The following is a 15,420-nucleotide window of genomic DNA, read 5'->3' as shown; positions in this document are numbered from 1 at the left end:
AACAACTTAAATAACACAGGCTAAATATCTCTTTTTTCTACACATGCAAAGGTTGAAAGACAGAAAAATTAGATATCTATATATATGCAGACTGGACTCAGAATTAGGCATTCTGAAATTGCAACTTACAGTATCCATCAAATCTCAGTTAAACACGAGCCATGAAAAGTCCACAAAGTCCTTGACTGAAGTCAGAGCTCCGTTTCTACAGAATGATGTACGTCAATTTTCACTGCAAGTCCGGAGAAAATGCAAACAAAGCCGCTACGTACAAGACAATATTAATCAGTTCTTCAGAAAAGTCTTTCACGCATGTATGAATCATTTTACAAGAAGATAACAGAATACGTTGACCTGTTTTTACATTTTGATCTGATAATACCGATGTTCATCTGTGTCTCGTCCTGTTCGGAGCGTTTTATTAAATCTAATTTCTGGACCCGAATATCTGAATCTTGGTTCGCTACGGCACTATTCGGATATTAATTTGGTATCCGAATATTCGCGACCCCCCCCCCCCCCTTCCCTGCGCCTTCGCCCCACTTTGGCTCATCCCGCCGTGTTCTTTGGCTCTTTTCGGATCATCCATTCGTGTTTGTAAACACCACCCGAATGGCCGGGTGGCTGCCGACTCCGACGTCACGCTTCACTTCGTTGCATAAACACATTATTCGGGCCGTCTCTGTCTCTGCCACAAGCCGCCGCCGTGCTGCACCAACCCCCCACCCCCCTGTTGGACGTTATGGGGCGGAACGAATATTCGTCTTTTAATAGGGCCCGAATATTCGGACGCCAGAAACGACTATTCGGGCCAGCCCTACTAATTTCACTTCCATGGCGCGTTGCCCTTAACGCAGAATTATCTATGTGCTTTTATTTTGAAAAAGCATTAATTTTGAAGTTGTCGGTTGACAGTTGTTACTTCCTGTCTGCTATTTTGATGTTTATTTTTACACGCATACGTACTTTTCTGGACACACGGCTCTATATTTTATGTCGTCAGTAAATAACTTCATTTTTGGACTTACTGGTGAAGCTGAAAGGATTTATTTACGCATATTTATGTTGCTTTTTCTTCTTTTGTTGCAGTTTTCACTCTATAATGTGGATAAAGACGTACAGTAAAGGAGTCAACATTGCTACGACTCATGATTCATTTTGCAAGTTTAACTAGTCCGACAGCTGCAGCTTTTACATCATTTTCTTTGCCATCAGAAGATTTACGCTCGGGAGCCATAATGAAGGCAAACAGTTAGCAAATGTAGCACGATCCAAGGTGGCGTACAACCAGAGAACGTAAAGCCGTCTTATAGCGCCACGCGACGCCTCGTCAACTGGTTCCACCTAACCAGTTCCGACGTATCCACGAAGCGCTGCAGGTTGAGCACGTCGTAAACTGAGGACTTTCTGTACTTTAAATGAGGCAAAGTCCGTAAATTAAAATGGGCTTTATGCTAACAGTTAATAAAACGATGAGCATTAATTAAATTTATGTCGTGTATTTTGGTTTTTCAGTCAACTCGTCCCGTTATCTTCCAGAGAAGCATTTTGGAGCCTCATGGATCACGGAAAATAACCCAACATGTTGCTTTGTGCAGCTTAAACTTCACAACCCGTCAAACTTTGTGCGTTTAATAAAAGCTTCTTATGACCCGGTGCAGGGGATAACTTAACATCTCAGCAGGTCCAGTGTTGCCTCAACAGTCTGCTGCTTATCCTAATCGTGTCTGATGACATCACATGAAGCCGCCGTTCGGCCAAAAATCGCTAATGACGGGTGAAACAAGAGGCTTTTTCCAACCTGAGAATTGTGACCCAGAATCAGACTTTGATTGGAAGCTAGAATCTCTGATGGTGAATCATGTCTTCCTGCAGTTTAACAATCAGTAATCTTCCAGTGGTAGCAGATAGACAATTCTGATGCATAAAGATCAAGAGAAATTTGTCTTCTTTGAGTCTGAGCTTTGACCTTCCACCAAACCCACTTGGCTTTTTGTTTTTATTCTAAACACAACCTTTCTCTTTGCAGAGAAATCAAATACTTTGGTGCAACACGCATGCATAAACATTGTGGTTCCTCATCTTCTTGGTGACAGGAAACTGGAGAGTCAAATTATAGCTTATTAGCTGTGCAGCACACTTTTATTAACTCCTCTGTTGGAGCATAAACTTCTTCACTAAAGATAAATGGGTTATAGAGAGTTATGAGGCAGGAGTCAATGGTGCAAGAAGTCTGACAAGCTCGTTAGCTGATGGCAAACTTATTAGCTTAGAGAGCTTTTTGCTCCCAATAAAATCCTGAACTGAAATAAACTATATATGATCCCAAAGACAAACAACCATAAAGAGGTAAACTGCAGGTTTGGTGACTAAGGCTATGTTCAGACTGCAGGGCTTAATGCTCAATTCCGATTTTTTTGTAAAATCCAATTTTTTTGTAAGTTCGTTCACATTTCCAATTAAATACGACTTGTATGTGGTCTCCTGTGTGAACCTCACACGACCTAAAAGTGTCCCGCATGCGCAGAAGAGGACACAACAACGACACGCAGAGAGCGTGTTCAGTGTTTACGGAAGTAAACATGGACGCTAACAGAAGAGCATGTCTGGCCATTTTAAAGTTGTTGTACAGCTGGAGCCAGCATATTTATAACTTAATCGTTTTAAGGAGAAGGTCAAGAAGGAAGAGAGCCAGGATTTTTCCCTGGTGTTTTGTGGGGCAGTGGCAGCAACGTCTGTCCAGAGAACTGTGTGGATGCAGAGTCACAGCCAGGAGTGTGGGATAGTGATGTGAGAGGCTTCACAGATGCAGACTTCATTCAGAATTTTAGAATGACAAGGGCAACCTTTACCTACATATGTGAGCGCCTCTTTTTAACACTCTCACGGCAAGACACACGTCTCCGGCAGCCCGAAGACGTGTTTTGCTTGAACACAGAATAGTGACGTTTGTCGTGTACCAATGACGTATAAGTCGGATAAATGCGACCTGGCCGTTCAGACTGAAGTCGCATGGCAAAAGATCCGATACGTATCAGAATTAGGACCACATATCCAAGTGGCCTGGGTCGCATTTGAAAAAATCGTATCTGTGTTGTTCAGACTGTCATGAAAAGATCAGATACAGGTCGCATAGGGGCAAAAAAATCGGATTTGGGTCACTTCAGCCTGCAGTCTGAACATAGCCTAACTGACCTTAGATATAATCAATTTAAATGGACGGAATGAACAAAACCTCCATGAACTTGGCGTGTACCCGATAACCTCTCATATGTTACATATCTGACCCACACATTTCAACACAACTCCTGCTCTGACGTAGAAACTGACCGCACTTTGTGCCAAACTAAGTCAAGGAATCAGCATGAATTCCTCAAGTATTTAACCGCTCTTATCTGCTTAGTTTGAACAACGGCAGCGTTATAAACGTCTCTCTGCTACTTAAAGGGCATGACGGAGCATTTTTAACAGGAAAAGTGACACAGCAGGTTTAAGACGCTCAGTTTGACCATCAGATCTGTCCGACAACGTGCTGAAACACACCGAGTTTCTTCATGTGACTGTGGTGATTTTCTCCAAACGTCCACTCACAGGAAGCAGGACGACCGTGGAGCGTTTCTGCCTCGTCATCCTGACAGAGCACTCTGACGGACTCTCTAACCAACAGGAGGAAAATGCTGCTTCTGTGTGGTTTAATGGATCGTTTATTAGCCTTTTTACGCCCATCATACGATCTATTAATTATCTATGTTCCCGTTCTTCATTAGTCATGATAGCAGCCACGGCTCTATGCTTTGATCCAGAATTAACTTTCATCTTTACGTCTAAATTTTTTTTTTAACCAAACGCCCTCCAAACTAATGTCATTCCTATTTTTCCTAGCAATATTGATAAGTGCTAATTAGCAGATGTTAGCAGGCTTAGGGTCAATTTCTCTCTAGCATAGACTTCCATAGCAGAAGTGGCTTTAATCAAACTACAACAGGCACATGTCAGTCAGCTACACATTATCCTTCAACTTTAGGACAGAAAAACACTTTGAGGACCAATACATAAATGCTGGACTTCTTGTATCATAGTTGACATTTTTGCTGTTTTCAGGCCTAAAACCAACATGGCCGCCTATAACCAAACACCACATGGTACTTTTAGAGAAAGATTCTTCTAAATATTATATATACAATTGAGTAAAACTGAAATAGAAAGTTATTTAAAAAGATATTATAGTAAATCTGTTGACACTTGACTCACGCTACTTTATATTTAATAACTCAGAAAGCCTAATGACCACAGAAAAATACAAACTGACTCAGTGAGACAGATAATTATCATATAAAGACATAAAATGATGAGAGACACACAAAACAACAACAAAAAACTGCAAAATGACCACATTAACACCTAAAATTACCACAAACAGACTGAAAACGGCCACAAAAAGGCAAAAAAAAGGCCGAATATTCACACAAAACGGACTGAAAATGACCAAAAACAAAACAAAATGAGCAGGTCATGTGATATGGAATTAACACACTTCCTGGAGAGGTGTTTTTTTAACGGGTAACTTACTGGAAAGTGGAAAGTATAAAACTTGATAAATTGCCAAAAAAAATCTATCATGATTATATCAACTTAAAAAAAGGAACACAATCCAAACCATTCTTGAATAAAGTCATTTTATTATTCTTTAGCTAATTAGAAGGCGGTTGTTATTAAATTGGGACGGTTATTTCATTGACATTTTAGTGATATCCAGTCATTTTTTATTAATAGGTGATTGTTTCCATAATGAAATATGGAAAAACATGATCAGAATGAATATAAAAAACTGTTTTTTTTATTTTTTATAAAAATGTATGCAAGATATATCCCCTAGACGTCAAAAGTACCTCAATTATAGATTGATCTCGGAGCTCTTGTGATGTTTTCTAAAAGGTTGACTAATTTTGCACTTTTTAACAGATTGAACTTTAGCAGAAATAGCTCAGGACTTCTGGAGAACTCTGACTTTTTCACTGTATTTCGGCACCATTGATCGAAAGCTCAGCCCCGACTGCTTCAATTACAACTCTGAACGGTGAATTAAAAGTGTGGATGACAGCGGATCTCCTCACGGTTTGTTTTGAACACAAACTTCATTCCTGGAGCGTGCAAGGTCGGCCTGCTTGTAGTACAGACTTTCAGGGCTACATTAAAGTTTGCCCAAAAAAAAAAAACAAAAAACACGGTTCCTGCTAAAAAGATTCCGTAAAAAACAAAAAATTCAACACTCTTCAGCACAATCAGGACTCTGCTGGTGACTAATCTGTGACCAAACGTCATGTGACAAAAATTCAAGGACTTTCTGGAGCGCAGGCTTGTTTACACAGAGCAGAGGAGACAAACATGGGAAAAAAGGAAAATGTTAGCAGTAAGATAGTGTTGGACAGCGCTGGTAACACCTGTGGACACTCGGAAAACATGCTGTAAATGCATTCTGTAAAATAAGCCATCAAATTTTTTTTTTTTTTTTACATTTGTGGAACTAGAATAGTTATCCTGCACATGAGACATATTTTAGTTCCTTCTAATTCTAGTCATGCTGGTACTGTTTACATAGAGGTTACAGGTGTTTATATTGCACTGAAAAACAAGCTCAGTGTTCACGAAAAAAACTGCTTTGGGTTCAGACGGTTGACACACTAAATTAGAATAGCGAGCATGATGAATATACCCGGTAATAACCAACCTGTTAGCACCATCACTGTGAGAACGTTAGCGTTAAGCTAAGTACAGCCTCTCAGAGCTGCTAGCGTAGCTGTAATCTCATTTATCAGCATTTTACTGCACAGTGAAAAGAACGATAAGCATGATTAACGGCTAAAGTGAAAGGTACCGACGACTTCCAGTGACTGAGCTCATATAAAAATACAAAGCGTTTTTCAGCCTCAAGGAGAAACGTAAAATCCAGTTCATCCTATTTCAAGGTAAACTGAGCTGAAATTCAAAATGCTGTCTTTAAGTTTGTACAACTAAACTGACTACAGATCCTTTAAAACCCTTTTAAAGTAAAGAAAAGTTGAAGTTCTCCAGCTTGATTTTTTCATCCCTTCTTTATGACATTAAACTGAAAATAATTGGACAAAAAAGCACTTCATAAACCAAACATCTAAGCCATTAAAAGGGACAATCAACCAATTACCTGACCAATTAAATGATTTTAGCTGCAAAGCATCGAACATGAATCATCCCTAAAACAGCATCTGGTTAGTAATTATATTTTACAGCCCATCACGAGGACAATCAGCTGTTGTTCAGTGACAGACAGCAGGTTTGTGGAGCTCGGTTACGTTCTCGTGATCTGCTGAGCCACAAACTACGAATCCTCCACGTCTGAGTCAGTCACAGGGCCGCTCAGTGTTCACTTCATATCAGATGATGGTTTCAGGTCAGAGAGAAGCCTCCCCGGGCCGAGACAGCTGCCAAACTATACATCGCTGCTCCTCAGGCGGGAACACAATCAGAGCATTCAGACAACATACAGAAAACTGATTCTTTGTGGGTTCTTTAAAGCTACTTCTTAAGCAATAATTTATGAATTTATCGTTGCACAAATTATCCAAACTTCTCTACTTTTTCATCCAAAACATTCCCCACATTTTATGATATTCTACAGGCCTTTAGAACTGGTATTAAATGTCACTGTAAATGCTGTAATTGTGTAATTAACAGTATTTAAGGAATCCGGTTCCTGTGATTCCTGCTGCCTAACAAACTCTCTGATCTCTGAGTTTAACTTCCAGGCAGGAAGTACTGAGATGGTGATTAATCAAACCCAACGTTCCAGATCACTACAGCCTGTTTCATTTATTTCAAACTGTCTTTAAGGTTCTGATTAATTATGATCTGAAATAGAAACTTTCTGCAGCGTTTTTTGAAACTGAAGCTATGAGGCTGACTGCTAAACTGCAAGATAAAGAAAAGAAATTATTTCCTTTTTTCACAAACTACTCAAAACTACAAAGAGCAGAGAGCAAGAGAAAAACTTCACAAGCCACTTATTGTATCATGAACGAAATAAAAACAGTAATTCACAAATTGTATCCCTAAATTTGATGCAAAGTTTTACTTTAAAAAGGAAAAAAGACTGGCCTAAACTACACAATTCATCTAGAGCTGCAACCAACGACGCGTCGACTAATCGTCTGAGCACGATACTTCATCAAAAGCGGAAGTGAGCGCGCAATGCAACAGAAATCAGCGTCCGACCGGAGCGCGGAACACGGACGGACATCGGCGCTGCATCGTGCATGTATTACCGTATTTTCACGACCAAAAGGCGCACTGTACCAAAAGGCGCAGTCTCAGTTATGTGTGCCATTACTGTATTTAAAACACACATAAGGCGCACCTGATTATATGGCGAGGGTTTTATATACAATCCACGCCCACACTTCCCCCTTTAACGTTCTCATGGTGTCCTCTACTACGTCGGCCTTACAACAACAACACACACACAAGCATACAAGTGTGCGTATTTAAAAATAGAGCCGGAGCAAAACTGAGTTTGGTTGTGCTTTATTTAAGTATTGATTACAAAGTACTAACATTTTTTTAATCATCAATAGGCGCGGGCATGGTAAAACACACGGATTAAACAAGCACACAAGTGTGCGTATTTAAAAATAGAGCGGGAGCAAAACTGAGTTTGGTATTCACTTTTTTTTTTTTTTTTTTTTACCGGTAATCGTCATCAATCAAACCCATGGAAGTCCTCATCCTCTGTTTCTGAATTGAACAGCTGCGCTAAACCTCCATCAAACATGCCAGGTTCACTTTCTTCACTGTCAGAGTCACTTTTCGTGCCGTGCGGCGCCTCGGAAATGATGCCGGCTTTTGCGAAAGCTCGAACAACAGTGCCAGCAGACACGTTAGCCCAAGCATCTACAATCCATTCGCAAATTGTGGCGTAACTCGCCCGGCGCTGCCTTCCACTCTTAGTGAAACTGTGGTCTCCATCGGTCATCCATCGCTCCCACGCCGCTCGCAGCCTTACTTTGAACGGCCGGTTCACACCGATGTCCAGCGGTTGGAGTTCCTTTGTCAGGCCTCCCGGAATGACAGCAAGCTCAGAGTTCATTTGCTTCACTTGTTTTTTCACATCGGCTGTGAGATGGGCACGCATAGAGTCACAGATCAACAGCGATGGTGATGCGTGGAAAAAACCACCTGGTCTACGTCCGCCTTACAACAACAACAACACACACAGGACGCACTGCACCATAGGGCGCGCCGCACAATTTGAAGAAAATCTAAGACTTTTATGTGCGCCTTATAGTCGTGAAAATACGGTATGTATGCACGATGCAGCACGGATGTCCGCGTTTAGATACAGCTGTATAGTAAACGCTGACATCCGTGTTTACGATAGATCGCGGACGTCCGTGCAGATGTCTAAACGTTAAATCGTAATATTTCATCAAACTCTGCATTTCATGTGCCCCATTTAAAATTCGTCCACAACAAACAGTTTCTCTAAAACAATTAACTATTTCATAACCATGAAGCCATTAGAGATTCAGTCGTGGCCAACAGTTACATGAAAAACATTCAGGGACATGTTGACTGGACTGCAGGCAGTGTTTACAGAGTGTGAACGATTTAAACAAATTAAAAATCTAAATAGTGTAATAGCAAATACTAACACCCGTAGACACTTGGAGAAATGTTGTAGGGTTTATTTTTTGCAAAACAAATAATCAAAGATATTCAACTTTTTAATATTTTTTAGCGCAATAACCTTGGTATTATTCACAAAAGACCTTTTCTGACTTCTTTCTACTTCTATCCGTGGTTGTGCTGTTTCCAAAGAGGCTGTTTTCAATTAAATTTTATTTATATAGCACAAATTTAAAAGGTATGTCATCTCAATAAAATGCTGCCTTTGGATTCCCTGTGAGTGACAGTGGAGGCTTTTTTTGTTCCCGTCTTTTCTGTTGTTGTTCTTTCCCGTCGTCATTCATACAGAATGGCAAGAGGTTTACCACCCCCACCTACTGCAGGAAGGGTGGAAAAAAGCTCCGACAGAACCAGGGGTAAACTAACCGTGACGTCACCCGTTTGTTTCAATGCCGAGAAAATGAAGCCCGGATTTTGCTACTTCCTGGTCGCCATTTTGGATTTTTTGGAGCCAGTGACGTAAAAAGCGTCATAAACAGTCTGGACCAGAGAGCAACTAGGGGCAGGATTGGCTGAGGACTCTCTTATCCCGCCCACATTTTACCACAGAGGCTTCTGTTGCTGTCTATCAAGTATAGCCACGCCCCCTGGCTCCGCCAACTTTAACAATTTATTTAAAATTCAGTATTGATTTATTTTAAGATCAGCCACCTGATCTCTCATTTTGACCATGAAAACTAACGGGGAAAAAATCCTGAGCTGTAGAACATCAGTCTATCAAATTTTATTTTTTCCAAAAATGAATTGGGGTTTATGGAGAAAAAGCTTTTTGGAGCCAACCCTAGTGGACGGCGTGATATTGCAAGTTTTTGACACTTCCGGGTTGGCTTCATTTTGGAGCCAGATGCTACGTCCACTATATATACAGTCTATGGACAGAACCAGGCTCAGGGAAGGCAGGAATCTGCCTCGACCGGTTGGGTGAGAGCTGGGATGAGCTGGGTGAGGATAGCAGGAGGTGTAGCTCCCAATCCAGAGACATCCATGGAGAGAACAAGCACATGACACAGGACCAGATCCTGCTTCATATGTTGAATCTGCCATCTGTCTAATAAAGCCAGTTTTCACAGCTCTTCAGATGCACCTCAACACAAAAAATAAACTTCCCAATTTTCCATTTAAATCGTTTATTCAGGAGACTTCTTCGTTTTGTTCAAAACAGCTCCAAGTGTGGCAGCACCTTGAGAACGGTGCGACTCGACAGGTAGGAGTGAAGGCTGGCTGTTATCTAAGCGTTATGTGCTCGACTGTACGACGGCTCTGATAACAGCGAACGCTACATCCTCTAAAACCCAAGGACAGGTCAGACGTGGGTGTGTGTGCGATGCAGAGATGTGGCTGGTACCACGGGAGCATATGGAGGAGAAGGAACGACGGGAGGAACGATAATTCTGCTGCATTTGCAACACCAAGGAGATCGGTTGCATTAGATCAAGTGCTGCTAATCGACCTGAAAGCTGAGCATGAAATGAGTCAGAATCAAGAAAAAGAAACCGCAATAATTCACCAACACTGTGCTCATAAAGAAACAAAACTCATTCCTGGTTTGATCGACAAAAGTACCAGAAAATCTGATCTGAATGCTGCGTGTCACACAGAAAAGTGAGAACAAATATTCCATAAACGTCAAAGCAGCTCCTCATTTAAATGCATCCTTTACGACACGCGCCGTTTGCTCATTGGTCACCGGCATCACCATCCTTATTTGACCTGTAACTGTATCGCTCTGCTGCATTTTTGAATAAACAGAAGCTGAAACGTAATCCGACAAACACAATGAAACGGCTCACATTAGTGCAACTTTAACCCAACTGCATTTCAGAATTTCAAACCAAATCCAGACAATCAAACATAACTTAGCACTGAAATCATGTTTGTGTGCTTGTTTTGGATTTTATTTATGATTTACACTACATTTTTAAATAAATTATACGCAGCTCTTTGTTGCATCTGCTTCACTAAACACGTTTAAACGTCCAGTAAAGTGTTTAAATCAGTGAACAGAAGACTGGCTAACTTGTTAAACTTTGACATTTTTAGAAATATTTGTTGCATTCTTGCAAGCAAGTGTTCAGATGAGAAGTCAGAGAAATTAATCTGTGTGTTCAGGGAGATGCAAAGGCTGGGATGTGCTTAGCGTTAGCTTAGCAAACACGGACGACCAAAACACTCAAAGCTGAAGTGAAGCCTGTTTATCTTATTTTGTTAAATTATCAAGAAACCCTGTAGATACAGCTGGAAAAAAATGGGGAAATAGCAGGAAGAATGGTGAATATGATGGTGTAAGTTGTTGAAAACTCTCACTGATTAGCCACATATTGTGGCAGATATCTGGCATTTCTCCAATTATCTGCAGCTATCGTTTAATTGACCAATTACTGATAAATTAAATGCTCTACTTCAGGTCTAAGGATTCAGAGAAATGAACTGAACAAGAAGCACAAACCAAGAAATTAGCTTCTCTCACAGTGCCAAAGCCTACGCTAACGGCTAGCAGCTAGCGGCTAGGGTTAGTGAGGAAAACACATGGAGATGGCTTTCCTTTTCTTCAAAGCATCAGAAGAGTCTGGCTTGGGAGCCATAATGAAGGGCAAAAAGTTAGAAGCTAGCCGTCTTATAGCGCTGCGTGATGACGTATCGCCAACTAGTTCCGCGTAACGGCGAAACAGCGCAGGTCGAGGACATCATAAACTGAGGACCCCTTGTAATCGGCCATTAGAAAACCCATATCAATCGATCCCTACTAAGATAATAAAATAATGTCACTGTAGAAAGTGAGTCAGGAAATCACTCGGACATGAGAGCAAAATGTTAAACTGTCATTTAGGTGGCGACATCAATGCCTCCAAGCTGCTCCAGCTGGCAGAGAAAACACGGCATCCGTCATTTAACTGCTTCCCCCTAATCATCAGTTACTCCAAAGTGCATCATCACCCTCTTCCTCCCCTCTTCTTCTTCTTCCACTCCCCCTCTGTGTTTATTCTTCACATCTTTCCTCGCTGTGCTCAGAAACAGTTGTTAGGACCTGCAGTGAACGCCCGAGGCTACCATTAGCATTATCCACCAGCAGCCCCCCCACACTTCCCAACGCTGCTGCTTCCAAGGCTCCACATCGCATCATTTTCCTAATTCTGAACAGATCTGAGCACGTTTAGATTAAAACATAACAGCAGCTGGCTCGCACAAACACAACTTTGCACTGCTGATGTCGTTTTTGTGTCCCAACGGTGCACACAGGTGGAGACCGAAGGCAGATTCCCACGAGCGCCGCATCGACCACAGTACCTCGTCCAAAGCCCACAGGGTATCACTGCTGAGGCCTATAAATAAACTTAGTGCCACGTCGCCTCTGCAGCCTCAGATAAACACAGTCACAGTGTTGGGAAACCGACCTAGTCCTCAGCCAGATGCTTTTTGTTGTCTGAATCGTGAAGGTTTTTGTTCTCCCACATGTATTCTATCAACAGTTCATGTTGGATTTGAAAGATTTATTCATTCGAAGCACGTGTTCTGGGATTTCCTCCCCTCACTGCGGCATGAGAAAAGCTGTTTTATTCCTGAGACGTCCGAGAAAATGTCTACCGCCGCCAGGGTCGGACGGAAAACCCCCCGCTGAGTCTCAAGAAGTGGTTCAGCTTTTCTGAGAAGGAAATGCTGAAAGGAGTTCTTTAACTCTCGTGTGGTCCTGAGGGTCAAATGGACCTGTTTTAAAGTGTGAAAATGTGGAAAAAAATAATACATATATTGTCCACATTTTCTACATTTTTTGGTGGAAAAAAAAGAAATGTTAAAAATGTTTCTGAAGAACATTAACACCCAAAAAACCAAAAATCAACAAAAATCCAATGAATTTCGCTGTTCTTAAAGAAAATAGAAGTTTTACTGATAAACGTGTAATCACTTCAGATATTTTAAGGATTTTTTTGGAAGATTTTAACTTTTTTAAAAAACATACAAGAATTTTCGTGCCAAATTTGATTTTGTTTTATTTTCTTTACAAAACTTCTAAAGGCAACTTTTAAGGAATTATTGGAATTTTCTGCCTGAAGGTTTTTCAAATTTTTTCGCTGAATTTGGTTTTTTTTCCCAACCATATTTTTGGTGCCCCTGAATGAAGACAACAGGAGGGTTAAATGTTTCATCTTAAATGCAGCACATTTACCCAAAAAGGGACAAAAGAAAAGTGAAAAAGCTCAAAGGAGGGAAAAAAACAACCTGCCTGAGGAGTTAAACCCTCCAGTTATCCTCATTTATGAGCACCAAAAAATGTTTTCTTGTCTGAAAAAAATCCAGAAGTTCAGCAAAAAATTCCCCAAGTTTCTGAAAACTTGCAAAACCTTCCAGAAGAAAATTCCAAGAATAGCTTAAAAGTTTCCCTTAAGAAGTTTCACTTTAAAAGAATCCCCCAAACTCTTGGAATACATTCAAAAAATGAGTAAAAATCTTCCAAAACAATCCTAATATGTGTGTGTGTGTGTGTGTGTGTGTGTGTGTGTGTGTGTGTGTGTGTGTGTGTGTGTGTGTGTGTGTGTGTGTGTGAGAGAAACTTCTAATATTTTCTTTAAGAACATTCATCAAGAAATCAACCAAAATCCAGTGAATTTCTCTGGATTTTGGTTGAATTTTTAGTGAACGCTCTTACAGAAACATTTCTTTTTTTCCACCTAAAAATGTTCAAAGATTTCCCAAAAATGTTGAAAATCTGGACAGAAGTTTTACTGTGAAAATATGTTTTTTTTCCCCCATTTTCAAACTTTAAAACGGGTCAATTTTGACCCTCAGGAAAACACAAGGGTTAATTAGCTAAATTAATAACGTAAAGACAGCTAAAGTTTAAAGTTTATCCAGTTTTATGTACCAGCTGCTGAGCTGAGCAGTGACGACAGAGGAGGGAAGCCTTTCTGCAAGAACCAAATATGGAGGAAACGACAGCGTAGGCCGGCCTGCCACACACACTCACACACTACTCTGCTGGTGTCACATGACCAGAGCGGTGACATCACCTCCTGCAGCGTAAAAAGCTCACACAGACCAGAGGCGTCTCCCTGCCAACGCCGAGCCTGGAAGCTTAACTCAAACTAGCGGGCTGGAAATTCCAGGATGAGTCCTAAGATCTGCTCATGGAGGCTATTTTAGAAGTCCACTGCAGCACTGACTGTTTGAGCTGCTGGGAGCAAAAACATGCCCATTAACCCTCTGAACCCGGGGCAGTTTCTACCGTTTTCTGTCACGTTTTCACTCACTGTGGGCTCATTTTATTTACTGCAATATGAAATCATGTACCTCTATGGAAACAGCAAAAATATGGCTAAAAGCAGAGAGAACTTTAAATGTCTCTTGTTCAGGATGGTACAGTTATGCTGCCATAACCTACAAAAAAGAAACTAAAAAGTTTCATTTCTTTGTTTAAATAATTTGTCCAACAATTGAAAAACAAAAACTAAATTAACATACACAACATTTCCCCAAACGCCCACAGGTGTTATCACTGGGGCACAAAACAGTGGCTGTCATTTTGGTCATTTTCAGTCCGTTTTGTGGTCATTTTAGGTCTTTTTGTGGGGTTTTTTTTGTGCATTTTTGCGGCCGTTTTCAGTCTGTTTGCGGTCATTTTGCAATTTTTCATATTGTGTGTCGCTTGTCATTTTTGCATTATTTTATAAAATAACAGTGTCTGAGAAATCCCTTTCAACTAAGTTAGCCATTAGAAAAACACCTCTCCAGGAAGTGTGTTAATTCCAGATCACATGACCTGCTCCACATGATGTCATTTCCTCCTGGAGAAAAGGCTGGCCAGACTCCAAGGCTTTCTGAGTTATTTAATATAAAGTAGTCAACAGGTTTACTACAATATCTTTAGAAATAACTGTAAATTTTACTCAGTTCTATATATAATATTTAGAAGAATCTTTCTCTAAAATGCCATGTGGTGTTTGGTTATACGTTGATTTTAGATCAGAAAACATTAAAAATGTCAACTATGATACAAAAAGTCCCACAATTATATACGGACCCAGTTAATCTGATGTTAATGACGTAAACTGATTCAATGGTTCAGACTTTTAAAAGCCAAGCTAACACAGTAAACAGTACAGCAGGAGTGATACTGAAGAGTGAAACCAGGAATGCTAGCCTTGCCGCGCTAGACAACCCACAGCAACGAATTTAATTCTCTGCCAGGGTGGGTCTAGTTACCCTCCATAAGGCTCGAGGTTGGATGCTCCTAAAACTGGCCGGACCAATCACCATGAAGTGTAGAGTCAGAAGGCGGGCGTAACTAAGTGACGACAGAGGCGCGACGATTCTGACAGAAACAACCGGCGCACAATAAACAGTTATCTTTCGACTCGGCTTTTGCCACAGCCCTTAAAGATTTGAAGCTAAAATTCAACTTGAAAGATAAACAAAGGACAGCACTGAAGTGTTTCATTGAGAAGAAAGACATATTTGGACTTATGCCGACGGGATATGGCAAATCCTTAATATACCAGTTGGCTCCGCTGGTTGGGAAGCTGATGGGACTTAGCCACAATCCGGCGCTCTAGGAACTACATCAGCCTATTCGTTGCGCTGATTGGTTGTATACCTCCCTAATTGCTGCAGAGGGATTTGAAAGACAACCTTTTAGCCCGTCTCCCTCCCTGTCGAGCGTTCCTAGATCCTTGTGTCTTAAGAGCTGGGTCTAGCGCGGCTAGGCTACAG

At 40.9% G+C, this 15,420-nt stretch overlaps 1 protein-coding gene across 7 annotated transcripts in view; it reads right to left on the bottom strand.

The window, feature by feature from the left end:
- larp1 (La ribonucleoprotein 1, translational regulator) overlaps nt 1-15,420 on the bottom strand; it is an 83,342-nt gene that overhangs the window by 54,646 nt on the left and 13,276 nt on the right. The gene's annotated exons all lie outside the window — the stretch shown is intronic.

The sequence above is a fragment of the Acanthochromis polyacanthus genome, chromosome 17 (genome assembly GCF_021347895.1).
Source record: "Acanthochromis polyacanthus isolate Apoly-LR-REF ecotype Palm Island chromosome 17, KAUST_Apoly_ChrSc, whole genome shotgun sequence".
Lineage (NCBI taxonomy): Eukaryota > Metazoa > Chordata > Actinopteri > Pomacentridae > Acanthochromis > Acanthochromis polyacanthus.
This window is presented reverse-complemented; position numbering and strand designations above follow the sequence as displayed.